This window comes from Miscanthus floridulus, chromosome 17, assembly GCF_019320115.1.
Source record: "Miscanthus floridulus cultivar M001 chromosome 17, ASM1932011v1, whole genome shotgun sequence".
NCBI lineage: Eukaryota > Viridiplantae > Streptophyta > Magnoliopsida > Poales > Poaceae > Miscanthus > Miscanthus floridulus.
Window position 1 is genome coordinate 77,459,450 of NC_089596.1, and position 24,446 is coordinate 77,483,895.

A 24,446-nucleotide genomic window follows, 5' to 3' on the forward strand; every position below is an offset into this window, starting at 1 on the left:
AAAGCTATCAACATCGCATGCTATGCATCCAACCGCCTATTCCTTCAAAAGTTTCTTGGCAAGACACCTTATGAGTTGCTCAATGGGAAGAAGCCGAACGTCTCATTCTTTTGGGTGTTTGGTTGCAAATGCTACATCTACAAGAAGCGGCAACACCTAGGGAAGTTTCAAAGACGTTGTGATATTGGCTTTCTTATTGGTTACTCATCAAAGTCCAAAGCATATCGAGTATTTAATCATGCCACGGGCTTGGTTGAAGAAACATATGATGTAGAATTTGATGAATCTAACGGCTTCCAAGGAGCACATGAGAATCTTGATGATGTAGGTGATGAACCATAAAGGGAGGCCATGAAGAACATTCTGGTTGGAGACATCAAGCCCAAAGGTGATGAAGATGATGTACAAGTGATTGATCCACCCTCTTCATCAAATGTGCCACAAGATGGTGATAAAGATGGGAGAGTAGAAAATGAAGATACTCATGTCTCCCATAATCAAATGGTGGCACAAACTCAAAATGTTGATGCTCCACAACCTCCCCCTCAAGTGGTTGATAGAAGAAATTCACCTCTACTTCGAGCTTATCCACAAGATCTCATCATAGAGAGTCCTTCAAAGAGTGTAATGACTTGATCTCAAAAGCTTGCTTCATTTATTGAACATCACTCTTTTGTCTCTTGTGTTGAACCTAAGAATGTAGAAGAAGCTCTTCAAGATTCAGATTGGATTAATACCATGCATGAAGAATTGAACAACTTCACTCGCAATGAAGTTTGGACTCTTGAAGAGCGACCACAAGGTGCAAGAGTCATTGGAACAAAGTGGGTGTTCTGCAACAAGCAAGATGATCAAGGCATTGTAGTGAGGAACAAGGCAAGACTAGTTGCAAAGGGGTTCTCTCAAGTTGAAGGATTGGATTTTGGAGAGACCTTTGCACCGGTTGCAAGACTTGAAGCCATATGTATCCTCCTTGCATATGCATCGCATCATGAAATAAAATTATATCAAATGGATGTTAAAAGTGCATTTTTAAATGGCTTCATAAATGAACTAGTCTATGTTGATCACCCTCCTGGGTTTGAAGACCCTAGATATCCTAATCATGTTTATAGGTTGCCCAAGGCGCTATATGGGCTTAAGCAAGTCCCAAGAGCTTGGTATTAGTGTCTTTAGGATTTCCTCATTAAGAAGGGCTTTACTATTGGGAAGGTCGACACCACACTATTCACCAAGAAACTTGATGGAGAAATCTTCATTTATCAAGTATATGTTGATGATATCATCTTTGGATCATCAAATGAAGATTATTGCAAAGAGTTTGGTGAATTAATGTCGAAGGAGTTCGAGATGTCAATGATTGGAGAGCTTACATTCTTTCTTGGTTTTCAAGTCAAGCAAATGAGAGAAGGAATTTTCATCTCTCAAGAAAAGTATACCAAGGATCTTCTCAAGAGGATCAATATGGATGAATGTAAGCCAATCAAGACACCAATGCCATCTAATGGACATCTCGACCTAGATAAGGGAGGTAAAACGGTTGATCAAACTCTCTACCGCTCTATGATTGGTAGCTTGTTATATTTAATCGCATCTAGGCCCGACATTATGTTTACTATGTGTTTGTGTGCTAGATTCCAAGCTAATCCTAAGGAAGCTCATTTGGTTGCCGTTAAAAGAATCCTTAGGTACCTTAAGCACACACCAAGCATTGGCCTTTGGTATCCCAAAGGAGCTAGATTTGAATTAGTTGGCTATTCTGATTCGGATTATGTCGGTTGCAAAGTCCAACACGGGGGCCACCATATAACATCGCCATAGTTTGACCTAATCCCCACCATTGCCTACACCCGCACCGACATCGTCGCTGTGCCTCCACTGCTCACCCAAGTTGTCGCACCTCCGCCGCTTGTGCTCGCTCGTGCTAGTGCCCTAGCTACACAGCAATGCTTCGCCATGCCCACACTGCTCCCACACCGCTCCCACACCACCGCACGCCCCCATACCCATGCTAGTCTTCCACACCCCATGTTGTTGTGCCCTATGCCAGTGCTACCGCCATGCCAACAATTGCTCGCCCGTGCCATTGTGCCACCGTGCCAGCAACCACAGCCATGCGCTCGCGCCATTGCTCGACGTCGGTGCCCTAATCCATCACTACCTTGCTCGATCGTCGTCCGCACATCACCGGAACCCTAGCCCTTGCTGACCCAGTGGTGCCCTTGTGTTTCCGTTCCTTTGCTCTTTGGATCGCTAGTTCGTCAGATAGCAAGCCCTAGATTCTAATTTCATATCTATTATTTGCTTCTTAGGGTTTCATATCTCTAGATGTATATTGTAATTATTCATATATCCGATGTATTCTATCATGCAATGAGTCGATGTTTGTGAGGTTCTTTTGGCAGTGGTCAGTCAACTCGGGGCCAAGCTCGTGAGTACAGATCAAGGCCAAGCCTCAAAAGTGACAGTTGGCAGTTGATTCTTGTCAGTGACAGTAGTTCTCTTCAACTCCAGCAATGGCTCATGTGAAGAATGTCGGAGGTGGTCTAGGTGATGAGGATCCAAGGCCTCCACCTCGCCTATCTGCTGATGTGAAAGGCATGGCAAAGAAGTTGACAACAAAGAAGTGCAAGTTTGCATATGCCAATACTGAGAGAGCAATAGTAGTTGTAGCCGCCACAGAGCGTGCAGAGAGAGGAGCTTGGAGTGGTGTTTGGATTGTAGACTAGCTTTCACTAGCTCAGAGGGCCGCTATCGAGCAGGTTGAGCGTCATCATGGTAGTCTAGCTAGGACTGTCATGCTTGAAGGACGGCGGGTCGCTTTAGAGGAGAGTCAGCCTTAGGGGGAGCCACAATAGCAGACATAGCCAGCAGAGCAGTCAAAGGGCACCCAGCAGATAGAGTAGACTTAGGAGGGAGAGTAGGCCGAGGAGATAGAGCAGGCACCTTAGCCACAGTTATAATGCTCTAGTCGTACTCATGATTAGGTGACACCAAGGCCAGAGACATAGTGGAGGGGTTCTCATCTGCCTTCCCGACCATAGGGTCCACCTCCAGTGACTCATCTTGACTTGAGGGCAGCTATAGCCAAGTAGGTGCAACAACTCAGGTTTGTGTAGTTCGAGGACTGGTTCCCACCGAGGAGGGATGAGCATGCTTCAGAGGGATTCTATACACCACTATAGGAGGACTTCTACAATGCTTATCTGAACAGTGGTGTGGCTTTCAGATCTTAGTGAGTTTGCTCCATTAAGTTAGTTATTACAGCAGTAGGAGAGTAGATCCACCCTCACCTATCTTATCTACCAGGGCTGACAGACTTACTTGGACGGACTGATAGATATGTTCCATCATGGGTCCATGAGTTCTATGCTTCACTTTGGATTGACCTAGGCCATAGATTCATTCACTTTGCATTTAGAGGCTGTGACTATAGGCTGATGAGCTTTAGAGTTAGAGAGATCATCAGGATTCTAGAGGCACCCATTTGCCTACATGAGGTGTGCTATAGTCAGACAGAGCCTCCCAGATGCCCTCATGGCGGTCTTGTGCCTCCTACAGACTTGGTCCGACCCTGCTTCATAGAACCTTTTGGTGAGGGGTCGAGCAGGACACCAAGAGATCTTACTCCTACAGCGAGGCTACTTGATGCTATCATGAGGAGGACCCTACTTCCGAGGATGGGTTATCACGAGGGATTGACTCGCATTCAGCTATTTTTAGTGAACTCCCTAATCCAGTAGATAGTTTTGATATCTAGGATATTATTCTATCAGAGATGGAGGACACTCTTGTAGAGGGGTTCAGAGGCCATCGTCAGCTGCCTTATGCTCACTGGATTACATTTTTGATTCACAAGGTAGTTATAGTGAAGTCCCCAGAGACTATGGCTGAGTACATAGGAGCTACTACAGAGTTTCCACCATATAACATGACTCAGATGCTCCGCCACAGTGCAGTGAGGACACCTAGCCAGCCATGTCGTCGCCTAGAGGTGCTAGAGACTGTAGCCTAGTAGGATGAGATCATTAGGGGCATTGCATCGATAGAGGAGGAGTAGCTAGATGCTCAGTAGGAGGGTATTATCGAGAGTGACCCTAGTGACAACTCAGATGATGACTACCAGGCTATCCCTCAGATGCCTCCTCGATGACATGACAGTGAGGCTAGTGGCTCCAGCTCAGCTCCACCACAACCACCATAGACAGACCCTGCTCTCCTTGCTATACTTGAGCAGATGAGGCAGGATCAGGCATGTCAGGCCTAGGAGACTGTAGCAGCCCTAGCATAGGTTCAGACTAGACAGGATGAGTTCTAGCAATAGTAGTAGGCTATACAATAGCAACAGCAGGCCATGCAGTAGAAGTAGCTCCTTATCTAGTAGCAGTTACTCAGGCTCATGAAGCATGTTGTTACTGCTATTGGGTCTACACCACCACAGCTTACACCTTAGCTCAGCCAGCCAATCACCACCACAGTGACTCCATCTATACAACCCAGTGGGCTTTAGAGTTAGGGATAGCCAGCAACATAGTTTGCTTCACTGATAGAGCAGGTGTCCTAGTGGTTTGCTTCTCTAGTGCCAGCCCATGGTCCACAGTTCACACCGGTTGTTATGGGCTTCACTCTGGCTTAGAGCTCCTCAGTACTTATGATAGACACCCCAGTTTCTAGGAGCCTTGGTGCTACATTCAGTGAATTGATAGGGCAGCCTACACCGCCAGAGCTACATGTCCCTCCTCCTTCCATAGTTGCTCCTATTACTGGGACTACAGAGACACTCCCTTCATTTGTTGCATCATCAAAGCTACCTACTTCAGTGATACCAACAGAGTCATAGGCTGCACCAGTCCTAGATCTGACCCAGACCACTTTTGCTTTAGTTCCAGCGATAGAGGGTCAGACAGCTCAGAGCTCTAGATCAGAGGATGATGCTACCTAGTTTTAGATCGCTCATCGCACCTCAGCGCCTGACTCGTCTGCTCCAGCCCCGCCGACCGACCCTTAGGTTTTGGTGCTTGACACCAAAGGGGGAGAGGGATCGAGTATGATTAGATCTAGGGGAGCATATTTATTATATTTGGCTTTTTATATGTGTGATACATTACTATGCATTCATGTTTACTTTCATGCATTGAACTACATAAGTGTGATTATGATATTTATGTGATATGTGACATGTGTGCTCTCTACTTTGATCTATTTATATGTCATGTCACTTGGTTATGCTCATTTGCTTTGCTTCTGTGTTTTACTCCGATTCAAATGAGCTTTATTTCGTGTACTCATGCTTATTACATATCTATTGAGTACATCATGTTGGCTTGGATCATATAAGCATGCCTAACTCTTTTGTTCTTATTGTCAAATGCTTATATGAACCAAGCATGTTGAAAACCTCATCTTGTATTGTCATCAATCACCAAAAAGGGGGAGATTGAAAGCATCTAGGCCCATAGTTGGGTTTCGGTGATTAATGACAATACGTGATTTCTATGACTAACGTGTATTTTGCAGAGGCAATTAAGTTAGGTCATGGTAATGGCAATTGATTGGGCAATCATGGTTGTCATGCCCCTACAATGGAAATCATTTTGGTTTTCAAAGGATAGACGACAAGGTTAAGGATGGACTAGTTCTAAGTGTCATTTGGTGTTGAAGAGACACTTAGAGTAGTTTAGGACTTTGTTTTCTCTTTGGCTATACTATTAAGGGGATATGGACTAGTAGCTTGACCTAGGTGAGTCTAGTGGGTTAGGTGTGATGCACACTTATCAAATCTAGTACTAGGTAGCTCTGAAGTAGCCCTAAGATCAATTGGAGCAAACTTCATTCACATATGTTGTCGAGTTGGAAGTGAATGGTGGGTCAAATATTGACCGGATGCTGATCCAGTTGTGACCGGACGCTGATCGTAGAGTCCGGTCTATTCATTTGATCAAGAAGAAATCATCTGGTTGTGACTGGATGCTAAGTGAAAAGTGACCGTACGCTGGGTGCCAGAGTTCGGTCAACTCTAGCAAGATTCTAGAGAGGGAGAATCCTGATCGAACGCGTCCGGTCAGTGCTGTCCAGACGTTGGTTAGGTTCTGGTTACTGACCAGACGCTGAACAACAAAGTGACCAGACTCTTGAGCATTTACTTTTGAGCAATTCAATTCTTGTCTTTACATTCTTAGAATTGTTATGCTAGAGTAGGATTGGAACTTAGGGTGCTAAACTTTTGTGCGATAGATCATTAGAATCACATTCTAGGCACAAAGGGTGAAGTGGGCTAAGTATAGGGCTTAATTATTGCAAAGAATTTTATAATTTGCCCAATTCATCCCCCTCTTGGGCATCTTGATCCTTTCATATCGGTCTATCCAAGACTATACCCTCTATCTAAGTTCTCAAGCACCTTACAAAGATCCTAATTAGGCAATAAAGGTGTCGGGCTAGCTAGAGCTCACCTAATCAATTCTAGAGCAAGGTCACACAAATCTATGCCACTAATACTTCAAGCATAGAGGAGCTCCTACACTACTAGTATGCAAAAGCATAAAGCCTAAGCTCACTAGCAATGCTCAATAACAAGGCAATTAATGCCAAATTAGAGAGCACAAATTACTTAGCTACACAAACTAAGCAATGTGACTAACAAGGTTACTAAAACCAAATTAGCCACGCAAAGGAGCTACTTCTATGCTACACAAGCAAGAAGGCAACTAGCAAGCTACTAAAGCTAAACTAGTCACAAGAGCAACTACCCAAGCACAATGTATGAAATGTAAATACAAGCTTGTGTTGCGTGGAATGCAAACCACCAAGAAGATGATGAAGACAATGTTGACATGGTGATTTTCTCCTGAGGTTCACTTGGTTGCCACCAAGCTACATTCCTGTTGTGTTGACCGCTCACTTGGTGGTTCAATGGCTAATTGGCATCACTCGCCAAGCCCACATGTCGGGCACCATAAGAACCTACCCTAAAAATGAGGGTAGCTCAATGACACGCTCAACTAGAGTTGTTCTTCGTGATCCTCGCGGGGTGAGCATAATCCCCCCTCACAAATCCTCCTCTGGAGTACTGCACAATCTTCTCATATGCTTCAATGGAGTCACAAGCCACCAAGCCATCTAGGAGGTGGCAACCTCCAAGAGTAACAAGCACCACCGGCTTACAACCTCATGATGAAATTGCACTAGAATCGCTCACTCACTCGATCGGATGAACACTATCAAGCATAAGTGAGTTAGAGGGCTCCCAAGCACACCTACACAAGCCACCAAGGCTTAAGGGTGCTTAGCAACTAGCCAAAGGCCGGCCAAGGGGCTATTTATAAGCCCCCACATGAAAAGAGTCGTTGTATCCCTTCACTAGGCAAAACTCAGGGTGACCGGATGCGCAGGTCCAAGTGACTAGATGCGTAGGTCAAAGCATCCGGTCGCTGCCATGCATCCACGTGTCCCGACCATTTGAATGTAGCCATTGGCGCCCAATGGCTAACTTCTCGCATGCCTTCAGCTAATGACCGAACGCGCCACTACGAGATAACTTGATGCCCGAGTGAAAGCTCTAGTTTGGTTTTGGTGAATTGATGAAACCCTAAGTGCTAACCTAGTTTATCAAAGTGATCATGAGATAGGTAGCACTATTCCAAGTGGTGGAGCAATGGTGACGATCATGATGATGGTGTGATAACCATGGTGATCAAGTGCTTGGCTTGATAAAGAAGAAAGAGAAAAACAAAAAGCTCAAGGCAAAGGTGAAACTTGATAGGAGCTTTTTGGTTTAGTGATCAAGACACTTATCGAGTGTGATCACATTTAGGATCAATAGCCGTACTATTAAAAGGGGTGAAACTCGTATCGAGATGCGGTTATCAAAGTGCAACTAGATGCTCTAACTCATTGCATATGTATTTAGGATCTAGTGGAGAGCTAACACCCTTGAAAATGTTTGTGAAAATATGTTAACACACGTGCATAAGGTGATACACTTGGTAGTTGGCATATTTGTTCTTGGGTGACAAAGTTGGTGAAGTCAGGGAGCTCACTAGAGTTGATCGGATGCAGGATCAGACGCTGGACTTGCGCGTCTAGTTAGTGGTGGCTCAGTGGTGTTGCCCTTGGCCTATGACCGGACTCAGGTAAGGGCAAGCGATCGGACGTGACGGTGGTGAGTCTGGTCGCCTGTGATGTACGCTGACATAAGCAAGGAGAAGGGCTAGGGAGGATCGAACGCACTAGCACGTCTGGTCACTCATGAACGGACATGTCTGGTCATGAAAAACCCTCTCGGGTGCCTTACTGGAGTTGATTTGATGTGTCAGGTTAGGTGCGATGCGTTTGGTCATGGCTGGGTGGCTACATAAGCGCGTGTGAGCAGACACGGCACATGGTTTTGACCGTTGAGGCATAGTTCTTGACCATTGGAGATCGACAGATGAGGTTTAAAGGAGGTGACACATGGCAGTGGATATGCAACCAGATGCTGGGCGTCTACGTCCGTTCGTATCGAACGACGCGTCTAGTCAGCCCACAACAGTAGGGTTTTAAGCCCAATGGCTATGTGGTCGGTTGGGGCTCTATATAAAAATGTTGGCTGGCTCTTGCTCACTCTATTGGTCATTTTCATTGACATAGCAACCTTGTGAGCTTAGCCAAAGCCCTCCCACTCATCTCCATCATTGATTCATCATCTTTGTGAGATTGGGAGAGAATCCAAGTGCATTGCTTGAGTAATTGCATCTAGAGGCAATTGGTGTTTGTGTTTCACTATGGGATTCACTTGTTACTCTTGGTGGTTGCCGCCACCTAGACAGCTTGGAGCAGCGAGGATCGTCGAGTGGAGGAAGGTGATTGTCTCTGACTCTGATCGTGGTGATTGTGAGGGGTTCTTGACCTTTCCCTAGTGGAGAGCCAAAAGGTACTCTAGTGGATTGCTCATGGCTTGTGTGATCCTCATCTTGTGTTCATTGTGTGGCACCCTATTGAGGGTTTGGCATGTGATGCCAATTAGCGCGTGAACCTCCAAGTGAGTGAATCGCCACAATGAGGACTAGCTTGTCGGCAAGCAAGTGAACCTCGGTAAAAAATCATTATGTCATCATTTGATTCCGAGGTGATTGGTCTTCATTGGCATTCATTCTTTGTGATTGATTGGCTCCATTGGTGATTGGCTCATTCCTCTACATGGCGGTATAACACTCCATCCTTCCCGTGCATTTACCTTTCTTAGTGTAGCTTGGCCCTTTAGTGTAACTAGTTTTGAGGGCAAGCAAGTGTCGGTCTAGTTTGTTTAGTGAGGCTCTTTAGTTAGTCTTTGAGAGCTCACTAACTTTGAGTAGTGACTTAGCCTTGTTTGCCTAGAGACAATAGCAACTAGAATTATGGTAGGTGGCTTGCATTTTTAGTAGGCTAGTGCAACATTCGCTTTGCCTCATATTTGTCTAACCAGTTTGCTAAGTGTTGTTGTAGAAATTTTTAATAGGCTATTCACCCCCTCTAGCCATTATGACCTTTCAAGTGGTATCGGAGCCATGGTCACCATGATTTGAGGCTTAACAACCTTCGGTGTCAAAATGGCTTAAATCAACAACACTAAGAAGCCACCCCAATTTGATGGCACAAATTATCCATATTGGAAGTCTAAGATGACCACACACATCAAGTCAATCAATAGAAAGGTGTGGAAGGTGGTGGAGACCAAAATGGAGATAGCCGATCTGGAGAATCCCACCGCGGCCAAAGAAGTGCTTCTCCAAAACAATGACATTGCTCTTTGTGCCATTCATGATGCTATTGATGAGAGAATATTTGAGAAAATCAAGAATATTGAGATGGCTCATGAGGCTTGGAAGAAGTTGGAAGAATCATTTGAGGGCACCAAGGCAATAAAGGGTGCAAAGGCATACATTCTCAAGGAGAAGTTTGCTATCTTCAAGATGAAGGAAGATGAGAGTGTGCTAGACATATTCCATCAGATGGAGGTGCTTGTCAATGATCTCAAAGCACTTGGTGAGAAAGTAGAGGATAAGGACTTCTCTCATAAGTTCTTGAGATACTTACCCACAAGATTTGGTATGTTGGTCACCTTGCTAGTGAGGACCGGTTTGGACACAATGACACCAAACCAAATCTTGGGAGACATCATGACCGATGATGCATATAGAGATGATGATGAGAAGGAAGAAAAGAAGGAGAATAAAGATGAGAAGAAGGATGATTAGAAGAAGAGTGTGGCATTTAAAGCCACATCATCCAAGGGCAAGGCCAAGCAAGACACATTAAGTGAAGATGAAGGCTCATTCTCTTGGGATGATGATGATGATGAGAAGATGACTCTCTTTGTGAAGAGATTTGGCAAGTTCATGGTGAACAAGGGCTATCCTACTAGAAGAAAGGAGTCTTCATCCAAGAAAAAGGAAGAGTCAAGGAGGTGCTTCAAGTGTGGAAGCAAGGATCATCTTGTTGCTCAATGCCCATACAATAGCGACAATAATGATGACGACAAGAAGAGCAAGAAGAAGGACAAGAAGGAAAAGAAGGAGAAGAAGGACAAGATGACCTTCAAGAAGAAGAAGGGTGGTTCATATGTGGTCACTTAGGATAGTGATTCTTCCTCAAGTGATGATGATGATAGTGATGATGACAAGACCACCAAGAAGAAGGCTCTTACAAGCATTGCTATCAATGAGAAGCATTCTCTCTTTGACACTCCATCATGCTTCATGGCTAAGGCCACTAAGGTATAAACTTGTGATGATGGATGTGATAAGGAACATAATAATGAAAATGAAAGTGAAAGTGATCATGATGAACCAACTAAAGATGAACTACTTGACATGTTAGATGATGCTAAGGGGCATTTTGATATTAAGAGAAGGAAATGCAAAGACTTGCATAAGGAACTAAAAGCCCTTAAGCAAGCCTTTGATGAGGTCAATGCATCTCATGAGAGGCTAGAGGAAGCCCATGAGAAGCTTGGCAAGGCTCACAAGAAGCTTGAGAAAGCTCATTCCTCTCTACTTAATGAGCAAAGTGTGAAAGAGCATGTTGAAACATGTGATGTAGGCTTAACTTGTGATATAATTGATGAATCATTCTATAAGCCTATCATTGTTGCTCCCACTAACCCTTCTTGTAGCACATCTACTTCTACCTCATCTAGTAGTGATGGTTTCACTTTGTGATGCATCACTAATGTTTGAGAATGAGACACTCAAGAATGAGGTCAATGAGGTCACTCACACCTTGGCTAAGGCCTATGGTGGTGAGGACCGCTTGCTTATGTGCTTGGGTAGCCAAAGAGCTTCTCTCTACAAAGAGGGCGTTGACACCAAAATTTGGCAAGTTTACCCTGACACGAAGGAGTCGACTGATGGTGTCAAAGGCAGGAAAATCTCCTAATTAAAAGATATTTATGAACCAGGGCCGTAAAATATCCTTTAATACATTTGGAGATGTATTTGGGAAAGCTTGATGTCCAGGAGCTCTTCACTGACCAAGAAACATTGTTTAATATATCTAGGAGAAGTAGATGTCCATAAGCTCATCATGTGAAGGCAAAGGAAAGACAGGAAAGACAAAAGATTGTTTAAGCTAAATCATCTCCGTTGCCGAGTAAGAAAAGATATGATAATCTAGAGCTAAAGCAAGGCAAATTCTCCCTCGACGGTTGGATGTTGGCGCCTAGTATGGAAATCAAAGTTTAAGTTCAGCTTGCCTCACGTAGGTGCCATATTCTGGAGTCATCGATTTAATATGGTATGGAATCAAATAATCAATGCAAGTTGTGTTAGGAATAACTCTCCAGCTGGTTGGAATTGATTTGAGTCGCCGTCTCTCTCGGATAGTGAGAACTTAACTGAGCAACGACAACGTAGCATTAATTGATGGAATTTGATGGTTATGATGAATATGAAAATGTTACACCGACTATGGTTACTATTGCATGTTACTAAATGATATTCCACAAGTTTGGCATAGGTTAGTTGCTAATCTAGAGATGAATAGCTATAATTAACTTGGTTACCGAATTATAAAATGTATAGCTCAACTAGTGGCTTTTATGCAAAATTTTGTCAAGCTAGCTCCACCTATAAAGCCTTGCATACTCCTTGGTGACACTTTATTTCTGGTTTATGATGGGTAAGTGTAGCTGAGTACATTCGAGTACTCAGGGTTTATCCCACCATATTGCAGGTGAAATTTTTGGCCTGAGGAAGACGGTGGCTAACCGTTGGTGGGCTCAGTGACTCTATATTTATTTCTCATTTATATGCTTTTATCAGAGGAGGTCACTTATGCTAGCAATGTATTTAGAACTTATATTAATGTAATCATTTGAAAGCTATGTTGTTTTCCTTTAACCGGTTTCAAAACCCAAACTTGTACTATTATTTGTGAACCCATTTGTAATATTATTTCCACTACAACTCTGTGTATGTGATGTGTATTTGCTTAATCATGCGATCTTGGTTATGATGTTTATTTATCGAGGTCCTTCGTGACACTCGGTGGACTACCGGGTTTATATTAGTGAAAGTATGCTCATGTCAACGTGTTTAACGGGGACAACCATACTTGATCTTGTATAAATTGGGCGGTTCTATCATAGGGCTAGCCCTTAATCAGCTAAAGCAGATGAACAACCAAGAGATTGAACCCAAGTAAGTCATCAAAGCCAAGTATTGCAATCAGATGTCACTAACTCGAAAAAGAAGACCATCGGATCAAAATAGTTCGAAGCATGAAAATTCATACTCCGAACTTGGAGGGTCTATGTTGACACCAAAATTTGGCAAGTTTACCCTGACATGAAGGAGTCGGCTGATGGTGTCAAAGGTAGGAAAATCTCCTAATTAAAAGATATTTATGAACCGGGGCCAGAAAATATTCTTTAATATATTTGGAGATGTATTTGGGAAAGCTTGATGTCCAGGAGCTCTTCACCGGCCAAGAAACATTGTTTAATATATCTGGGAGAAGCAAATGTCTAGAAGCTTATCATGTGAAGGCAAAGGAAAGACAAGAAAGCCAAAAGATTGTTTAAGTTGAATCATCTCCGTTGCCGAGTAAGAAAAGATATGATAATCTAGAGCTGAAGCAAGGCAAATTCTCCCTCAGCGGTTGGATGTTGGCGCCTGGTATGGAAATCAAAGTTTAAGTTCAGCTTGCCTCACATAGGTGCCGTATTCTGGAGTCATCAATTTAATATGGTATGGAATCAAATAATCAATGCAAGTTTAGGCCTAGTGCATGGACTTGTCGGCTTATATACATGGACACACAGCTAGCTGACCACCTAGTGTATGTCGTACATGGTTGGCTTTTGGAGCAAATGTGTTCAGGACATGTTAAGCCGAGTTAGATTAGATTTGATTCGGCTATCTATGGAAGGAAGTTGATAAATATTATTAGAAGATGGCAGACTCTAGGATATATATCAAGGAAGAATACGTCAGCCAAGAAGCTTTATTAGCAAGGATTCTAAATAGGGGAAATTAGAGTCCATGTACTTTAGTATTTCTTTCTGATTGTCAGGCAAGTTACGTACATGGCTTGTTAGGAGTTATTAGCCTAGGGTATAAATATAAACCCTCGGCTATTGTATCAAAGATATACACACATCAATCAAAATCTGTCTTTACTTTTTGGCTTCATGCCAACCCTTAGGAGTAGGAGTAATGTAGCTTTTTGGCGAGTTCTTCAGCAAATAGGGCCGCATCGACTGATCGACCTCCAGCTTGCTTGTGAGTGCCGTCACGACTTGTATTGTGCTTGTAAAGCTGCATCAGCTAATTGATCTTTTATGAGCCATAATATAAGTTAGTTATCGATCTATATCGTAGTTTGTAAGGCTGCATCAGCTGATTGATCTCTTATGAATCATAATATAGATCAAAATTATCGATCTTGTGTTAAATAACTTATTGTTTAATACAATATCACTAGTTATCGAATCTGCTAAGATTAGTAAGATTTTCCTTGCTATTTTTAGTTGATTCGCCAATTATCGATCTTGTTATAATTAATGTTTTATTAATTATAACAAAATCACCCGATTGAGATAGAGAGAGATCGGCATCATATTATCTTAATTGGTCGTTCTTTGATCTAGTCACGCTTTAAATCTTATAATTGATGGCTTAATTCTGCTAGATCGGGTGCTTTATCTCTATTTCAATCAAATATAGTATGCATCTAGAGACATGTTTCAATCTTGAATAAACTCACTAGTTAATGAGATATAATCTAATGACACTACCATAGCTGCATCGATCTGGTCGAACCTCACTGGTAAGACTTTAAATTAGAAATTATCGATTAGTGGTCTTGTTTATGATCAAGATATGTATTCTGTTTGTTTGCTATGACTACATCAACTATTTTAGCCGATTTGCTTATACTCTCACGCATATAGCATGTTTTCATGAATCTGTCAACATATAGACGGTTTTATAGATTCTTTGGCTTTAGTTTGTTGTCATTATCATAGCTGCATCGATCCAATCGAATCTCACTGTTGATGATAATAGATTAGATTCAAACTGTTTATAGATTTATTTATATTAGACAGTCGATTTGTTCGCATGTTATATTCTTTTCATCAAACTTATCTTCTCGATGCTTTCTATCTGCTATGATCCATGAGCATCGATTATTTTGATTCATATCACTATCATTTAATATTAGCCAATAATCCTTGATTTAAAGATCTTTATTTCATGAACACGCTGAATATTGACTATTTAGTCGATAACCTTATTGAATCGGCTATCTAGACATACATTTGAAACTGTCTGGTACAACACCGACATGTTCCATCTTAAATTACTGATAAGATTTTCTCTTCTTGTCAATTGTAGGTCAAATTGACCAGCACATCATTGGGTTTTTAGAATCAGCTGGTTCTGTGTTGAAGCCAAGCAGATCTCTATTCTTGTTCTACTTAGATCATTCGGCTTGCTATGTGTTGATCACATCGCTACATTTTTGTGTCAACACACTTTTTGGCACATCTGGTAGGACCATAGTCCTTTGATTAGAAGTCAGATACTCATCATGTTATGTTTCATTGACAAGGTTTGGCCAACAGAAGTGAAGAAGAGCAAATACAATGTTATTCTACACTTGGCCGATGACCTCCAAATTAGTTTAATGGCCGATATCATCAAGGACAAGTTCAGAAGTGGTGCACATAGGAAAGTTTCCAGAGGTTATCACATGAGCAAGGTGTTTTGCTACACATCCAATAATCAGACATATCAGTCCAAGAAAAATAAAAAATTAATGCAGACAAATCAGAATCCTAGGTCGACACGTTAGTCACGTATAATACGGAGTCAAATATGACACGGAGATTACAAGCAGAACATATATGGATTCTTTATTAAATCAAAGCAAACATGGAGTAGATGCAAGCAAACAAGGTTAGAAGTCATACGTGCAAGCGTCAAACTACTCAAGGCATCAAGCCAATGGTTGTATTGAGATTGAATTGAGCTTTCATCCATCGACTATTATCATCGACTTCCATTGGCCCAAAACACTCAGTCAGCCCTAACATTCTGAAGTCGATGATGGATTCAGGATCAGTGTTGCTGAGTGGACCAAGACAAAAAAGATCTATCCATGTAGAATAAGATCTCATCGCTCCGCTATGCAGATCGTCAAGTTTCAAGAAAGAACGTTCAATCTTGTAACCGTGTAAAGATCTAGCAAACAGTCCAGGACGTTCATGAAGCCATGTGGACACCAAGCATAGTGCGTCTACTGATTCCAAGGATGTAATGCATCTGCTAAATACTTACAAGATACATGTTATTACCACAAGCAAATAAGATTTCTGCTTGGATTTATTAACTGAACGGACTGGTGGTTGGCTGTTGGTGTAATTTCATCAGCTATTGTCGACAAAGCCATCAATATAGAGAGAAGCTATGCAAATTCAAGAGGCTAACTGATCTGGGAAACAAGTGTCGCACCCGGTTTTAAAGACAAAACTAGATACATACTATATGTGAGCCTAGGAAGTCAAATTTGACATATAGCCACAAATAAGGATAATATCAATAGACAATACTTAAATACATAACGTATTAGTATAAAGAATATAACCTCAGAGTATAGATAGCGGAAAGACAACTCTGATCTTCAGGCGAAGACTCTAAATCCACAGGGATGACTGACTGGTTGACAACAAGTCTAACTCCTCTAGACTAGCAATCTGGTACCCATCTGGGATTTTCATTGGATATAAAGTAAGTGTAATCTCACCATGCTTAGCAAGTATATCAAAGGGATATATGAGGCTCAAAAGGCTTGACACTGTTTGACTGCGGTTCGCAATTTTAGTTGATCAAATTTTAGCATCCTGAATCGCTACTTTAATAAATAGTCCCAATTCCCAAGTGATATTAAAGTATAGTCATGTTTATCTCAATTCCCAACCATCCACAGTAACCACTAATCTTGAAGGATCCAGATCACTCATATCCATGAGCACGGCTGTTATAACAGGTCAAATATTTCCACAGAAATTATACATCTTTACCAAGCAAGCCGTGATTCCCAATGCCGGGGTTTGCAAAGCCCACGACACCTCTACCTAGGAAGTGTGGCAGGGTTTCACTATGTAACCCTTAGCTAGTCGCACTAACAAGTCCTAGCTACTAAGGAGTGGCACACATGGGCAACGCAGCATGGTACACACATCCTAGCAGAAAAAGGAAAGATACTCTCTTACCCTTACTGGAAGCTACAAATGAGCTAGTACAATCTAGTTAACAGGTTAAAGTCAGAGCCATATGACACTCGGGGTTGTATGGAACCTCCTGGGTTGCCGCTTTAGGATTAAGTCATTATGGAGAGGCACTAGAGTACTCAACCCCGTACTCTAGCCCCCTATCTATTGCTAAAAAGCTTCATGTTATCATATTGCATAATGCCTTTAGTCATGTTTAACTATTATTCTATGTCTAGCACTGCAACATCTATCCAAAATGCATACCCAAACCCTAGGTAACAAGGATATTTGGTACAAGTATTCATCTAGGTAAAGTCCTTAAGGGTATATCAAATTAGACACATGCATGAATATGAAGTGTAATAATTCATAGGTACAAGGGGCCTTTGGTACACTTGCCTTCCAAAACACATGCCGATGGTTCCACTTCTCAAATATGCTCCTCATGTAGCTCCACTTCTATCGTTAGCAAACAACCAGTACAAGCATCACAAGCATCACAAGAACCTATAAACAGTACATCAATCATTATAAAAGCATACTATAAAGATAACTAACATGTACTACTCATCGTTGCGAACTCGTGAGCGCAAGAACCAACTAAAACGGAGCTACGGTTATAAAGTTATAAGCTTTTGAAGTTTCAGGGATTTATTTATAATTAAAAGAACTTAGTTGTAATTACTTTTCAAAAGACAGGGTCCAAAGTGTAAATATTTGGACCCCAAAACTATTTTATAAAAGCTAAAGAGATCTTTTATTATTTTTTAGAATTATTTTATAAATAAGAACACATTAATGACATCATAAATAGAATTTTTATGGCATCATTAACGATTATATGGAAATAAAAAATACACATCTCTTTTATAATTCTTTCATAAAAGCAAAATAGATTATTTTCATAATTATTTTTATGAAGACAAGATATTAAAAACATGTCTCTAAATAGTTTTATAAAAAAAGTGTGGTATTAACATTTTTGTAGATATATAAAACATATATAAATTTATTTTTTAGAGTTACTTTTACTAAGACAAAATATATTTAAAACATATTTATATAAAAGGTTATCTATACAACATTAAACAAACATTTATAACATCATTTTAATGTAAAACATTTTTGTCTAGGATGAAACAGAATTAACCGTAGATAACACGGGCTAGCTTGAAAGATATAACATACACATAGAATAGTGGTTTGATTGGGAAAAAACTATGGGGTTAGAACACAAAGTACATGTGCACTATGCTATGGACCGAGTCTGTGGGCCATGGACCGGTGGAAGTGTGTGTGAGCAGTCCACCGTGGACCCAGTCCATGAGTGAAGAGGTTAGTATTGGTGTATTTCCATTGTATTTCTGGAATTCTTTTTCTAAAGGAAAACGGCCATAAATCGCGCATGATGTCAGAGTGACATCATCAAGCTAACAAGCCAAAGCTAACAAGCGAGCACGGCCGACTGCTTGCTCACTGGAGTCACACATTTGTGTGCGTGCGTGCGTGCCGGGCAGTAGGCTTAGGACCCGGTGCCGGCTGCGGCGCCATGGACATCACGGCGAGAGTTGGCCGGTGCAAACACGACTCTGAGCCACAGGGCACGGCAGATGATGGGACATAGCACAAAACAGAGAGGAGCTCACCATGAACATGATGAAGGGGTTCTCGGCGTCGGCTCCGGCATAGAGAGGCAGGGCGCCAGGGAAAGGTGGACGGCGGCAGGCTCGGAAGCTCCGGCGAGTGGCGGCGTAGGATGACGTGACCACGGCAGTCATGCCGGTGGTGTTCGTGTTGGCGGGTGCCGCTCAGAGGCCATAGACGATGGTGATGGGCAAATGCAGGCGGTGTCCTGAGCCCACGGTGACTGGCCGTGATGGCGCTCCAGTGTCCATAGCCAATGGCGAGCATCGGAGAACGCAAAGGAGGCCTCGATGAACTCGCTGGTGGTGTTCTTGGCGAGGTGGAGTAGGTTCTCGTGGGCATAGAGGTGGTCGGGGTCATTGGGCATGTCCGCGTGGTTGGCCGCAGGCAGTCACGGTGAGCTCATGGCGTGGCGAGGTGGCGGTGTGGTGGCATGGCTGTGGCGGGCAGTGGGGCTTAGCGAAGAAGAAGGCAGCGACCTTGGTGGTGGCGCTGCTCGGAGGAAGGAGAGCAGCAGCGATGGATGGGGAGTTGAGGAAGAGTTGCGGCGGTGGCGACTGGAAAGTGCGAGCAGAGGATGGGAGAGGGAAGGGGTGCGGCATGGAGCTTTATAGGCCAGGCGATGCATGGAAAAAGGAAGGGGAGCAGGCGGGATTGGTCTCCTGCCATGTGTGGGCGACGACGGCCGCTTGCCCTGAATGGCTGCACCATCGTCGGGCGCTGAAGAAGGAAGGTGCGCCGGGGAGAAGAAAGGAAAGAAGGGGCGCGACGCTGATGGGTGGGCCTATGGGGGCTCGATGTTAGGCCGAGCAAGCTGCTACGCTGATAGGCTGCGCATGGGAGGAGGTGAGGGGAGGCGAGCTGGGCCGAATGTGCGATGGCTTGGCCAGAGCGAGGAGGAAGAGGCCGGGTGGCCAGGAGGAGATTTGACGCAAATGAAATTTTAAGTTTTTTTATCAATAAATAACTGAGTGTTTTGAAACTCGATTTGACAAAAATAAATTCAAAACTTATTTTGAATTTTGTAAATAGAACAAAACTTATTTGAGGCTTAATCAAATTTTCTAACTCATTTTTGACTCAAGTAAATCAATGCAACCAGCATGAATGCATCACAAAAGTTTCTAAACCCTATATTAATTTTAGTTGAACCAAAATTATTATTTGACCTACATTAAATACACAAAATTAAATAAATGCTCAATTTAATTACTAAATTTGAGAAATCAATTTTTTGGGTGTTACAACAAGATAATGGCCAGCTCCGCCGATGCCTAAATCATGGATTGGTGATGGCTATTTCAGAGTTAAAATATTTGAATGGAACATATGTCATTAGTAGGCTGGCTGGAATATTTTATTATATATGTTAGCAATGCTACAATTGTTGTCGATCTACTACTATCCTCATCGGCCCAGGAAACAGCTACCCTACCAGAACGAAGTATTTGGGCCGATGACATCAACAGAAACCGATCATCCATAGCATAAAGCCGATGGTTTGCTAGATAGAAAAGATAGCCGAGCTCCTGTTGATATGTCCAAGCCACCATGCTCACAACAACAATGCGGTGTCGTTGAATATTGAACACAGGTCTTGCTAACTACATATTTGCCTCCCAAACCGATGAGGGCCATCACTTCCTAAAATGGAATCGACTGTGAGGATAGCACTTCACGTCATTTAAAAGGAAAGAGCTAACACGTTACAGTGCCACGCATGCATATATACATGTTGACATATATGAAGAAGCTAGCAAGTGTGTATACGTCCATGCATGGTATACGCTTCTCAAAATACATGAAGTTGATTAGTTGCTTAGAAGAAAGTCATATAAAGGATTCCTGCTCCAGATTGGCAATGACTGTGGTGTATCCATATATAAATAAGAATCAGCTACTTCCCTCATCTGCATCGTCTGATCTTTCACCTCCATAGACTCCAAGAACAGATATACAAAGACTAGCTTGGGGGGGCCAGTACTGGCTCAATTTCCACTTTAGCTGATGCATCAAGTGCTGGAGCCATTTGGCCTGGCAGACACAACGTGGCCGACTCAGGAAGAGCTGCCGCTAGCAATGGTACTTTAGCAGTGGATGCCCGCACACGACGTGGGGGTTTGGATACACCAGTGGTGCTCTGAATGCACAATCGGCTATGTAGAGCCGATGCCACCACTACTGACCAAATTTTGCTGCTGAGGCAAAAGAGGAAAAGCATCAAGAAGTTGAGTCCAATTACTTTACGAGCCAAATGGAACTCTATTGCCGATTGGGAATTATTATATTTGGAAAGAGATCAAGACACGAAGTCCAGGTACCCCTCGGTCATCACATGAAGATAAAAAGCAATAGAAGCTAGCAGATTAAGGAAAAGTGGACAGATCATGACTAGAGAATTGGGATACATGTCTGGCTTCTTGAGATATGCTCATGCATGGCCGATTACTATATTCGGCTATGTGCGGATAATTCAGTCGGCATTGGGACAGACTCTAACTTGTGCAGACGGTGAATCAATTTACAGTTTCATCTTCTCCACAGCCAACATATTAGCTCATGACACCACTATAGTACCTAGGTTGAGGAGGGCTGATTAAGAATCAAGAGCAGTTGGCCTGCATGTGCTATCAGAAGAAAAGTTCAGATCAAGTGGGCTGATAAAGTTGAGCAAACTAAGAATAGCTAATAGGTAGAGGAGATATTTTTTCTAATTACCTCACCATCAGTCGGATAATTTTGAAAATAAATATCACATTCCTAGTGTCCAAACTCATGGCCAAGGGGTTGAGCTGATAAAGATGGTAGCCAATCACTTTCTGAAATGGAATCAGCTGTGAAATTAGCAAGTCTCTTCATGAAGGATGAAAAGAAAAAGCTGAATCGGCTGTTAGTTCAAGACCTTACCCTTGAAGCTAATGGAGTCTACAACCAATCAGCAAGGGCATAAAACCAGTGAGATATCGGTTTCTGGTGCAGCAGTGGAAATTCAAGAATAATCAGGAGATACCAATGAAGATCGATATAGCCGATGACCATAGCTGGTTTGGCTAGTGCCAATGGGATTGTCGAGGTTAGATTAAGTTTTCCTCCATGGGTTATTATCATCGGCTATTTGACCAAACATATTTTTTGATAAGAAGAAAAGTCATCATGGGAGGTTACATCAGAGAAACAAAAAAAAGTTAGGAACCTAACTGCCGATAGGAGACCGTTAGTTTTCGGATTTGGAAATCATTATCAGCATACGAAAAATCAGTTCCAAGTATTAAAAGGTGCTTGAAATTTATATTATGGAAGCCGAGAACAGAGGATGACTTTTTATTATCAGCGGTGATATTGGAAAACAAGCCATGAGAACAAAGGAATTGTAGCTTCTTTAAGTTGGCGATGTCTACGCAAGGAAGAGCAAGATGGATGGCTGTATACATGGATACATGGTGTAAAGAAGCTACAAGAAGCCATCATATGTGTGAACAAGGAGGCAGCCGATGTTCATGTGCTATCAGCTAGTCACAAGTAAATAGCCGATAGTAGGGAAGAAGCCAATGTTCATGCTTGTTACCTCTGGCTCCGGATATAGCCAATTATAAAAGATATCAGCTTCTATTACAAAAGTATTTGGCACTATTCAGAGGCATGCGCTGGAATTCACGTACAAAGAAAGTTGAAGAGGACTTGACTTTACCTACCAGTTACGTATTTGTATGTGAGATTAATTTAAAAGCACAAGAGATAGAATCCGAATACCACATGTGTGCACATGGCCACGTTAATGCTTGGAGTATAAAGCTCAGTGCTTGACAACAATATCTAATTGAAGCACATAGCAGAAGCAGACCTGCTTATTCAAAGACGTAACACATCGGCTATTCAACATCGGCAAAATAGCAACTCACATTCAAACATTGCTATAGTGCTAGCAGGTGTTGGTGCATGGCAGCATCATGGTGGATAGCGGACCAATATGTTGTTGATCCGATACTATCCTCCTCAGCCTAGGAAATAATTACCTTGCCGGAAATCAAGTGTTCGGGCTGGCGATGCCGACGGAAGGCGATTGGCAAGGACAACTCAAAGGCCGATGGAACCTAGATAAGCATCATGGAAAATTAGTGTATATGCGATGCTATCTTGTGCATGCAGAAGACAGCTTGCAAGAATCTCAGAGTCTAGTTAGAGATGTATGATGACAATGAGAAAGCCAAGTCTGTTAAGAGTATATGTGCATGCCATACAAGGGAATTCCAAGAAAGATATGGGCATACATATGACTGAAACTGATCGGCTAGATAAAGCCGAATGAAGCACAGTCAATCATTTATGGACTACAATTCTATTTTGACACTTTTGCATGCCTTGCTAGCTTGGTTATTTATGTTAGGAGAAACAAAGAAAAATATTTGTATATCATGTGCAAGACAAGCCCAAGATCCTCAAGTTCAGCCAACAGCAGGGGGCAAGATCAAGCCCTACAAACACCAGGGGGGTAAGGTCAAGGTCAAATGACAAGGGGGCAACCACCATCACAGTAGTCACCAAGTGCCCCTGTCACACAGATAGCTTAGCCTCCTACTAGACGAACCCAAGTGTATTCAGTCCAGTAGCCAACCTCACCAATTACTCAGTAGGTCATGCAATGGCCGGCTCAGGAAAGATTTAGTACCTCATATCAAACACCATAGTCGGCCCATAAAATTGCTCCATCAATATAGAAGGGACAGGTCAATGGAAGCACAACACAGAAATCAATAAAAGTCGATGGCCAAAAGTTCCAAACATACTGTCATGAGATAAAGATGGAAAAGATTACTTCTGATCGGCTTAGCATCTAGAGAATTGCTTGATGGCCCACTGAAGGTAACTTCGTCCTTAGCAAATGAGGGCCTCATGATCAAAGGAGTACAGACCACTGCTATGAGAAGTATCCTGTGCCTATTGAAAAGACAAATAAACTAAGAATACAAATGTTGAGTAGTCAAAAGATAGGAAAAATAAACTCACTAGTTTTCATCAGATTTCTCTTTCTTGGTGAGTTTCAATAGCCGATGACGCAATGGGTGAGGCAATCGGCTAATTAACATTTGGAGGAATCTCCATCCATCGACTCCTCTTAAATGATCCATGCAGCCGATGAAAATATAATAAAGAATTATTTGAGCTAGCTCAGATTAGAGGAACTATCGACTCTGATATAGAGCCCATGATATTCATCGACAACAAAAAGTTGATATTAGCATTTGTTCGGCCATCTATCAAGGTGCTATTCATCAAGGCTGATTTCTTCAATCGTTCTCTAGCTATTGTCTGCTGGGAAGGTCAAAGCTTTATCTTGGCCAATTCTGATAGGTTCATTTGGCTAGTAATGGTGTGGCGTCGCACATCAGGATTTGTCCAAACCATGTAGGTCACTGCAACACTAGAGTTAATTATGTCGCAATTCCTGAGCAAGCTATAGTAGGAGGCCACTGATGATTTGTTTATATATTTGAATCAAGAGTGAGTCGACATGTGACTATAATATTCATCAGCTTCATAGTGAGAAGATCAAGAGCATAAAGCTGATGGTTTCCTAATAGAAAAGGAAAAGACGACCAAGATTCTCTTGCTGGTATGTTCAAGCATATTAATTCAGATACTATAATAGCTGAACCTCACTTGAGTTCAACCAGAGGGCAACGTATGGATAGAAATCCTCATGTGCATTCTCAACTACTCGCTCACCGGCTCCTCTATGGGGTGAACATCTCATTGAATCGGCTATTGGTTCGCTATCATCGTTGTCATCGTTGCAGTTGCATTCTTATTCTCTGGCACCTTGGGTCTCGCCGGTGACTATGTCACATTGATGCTTAGCTACTTTATTGCCAGCGCCGACATGGCTACAATTGGGGGGCCTAGTACTCCTTAAATGGTCTATCAAGATCCTGCAAATACTTGTCTAGGTTGGGCGCCAAGGTATCGGCTATGAGTGCTCGGAGTATATTTTAAATATGGTGGCCGAGAACCAAGGCACTATACATGTGCATGGCTACATTAGCTAGTGCTCAACCAATTCAGCTTTGTT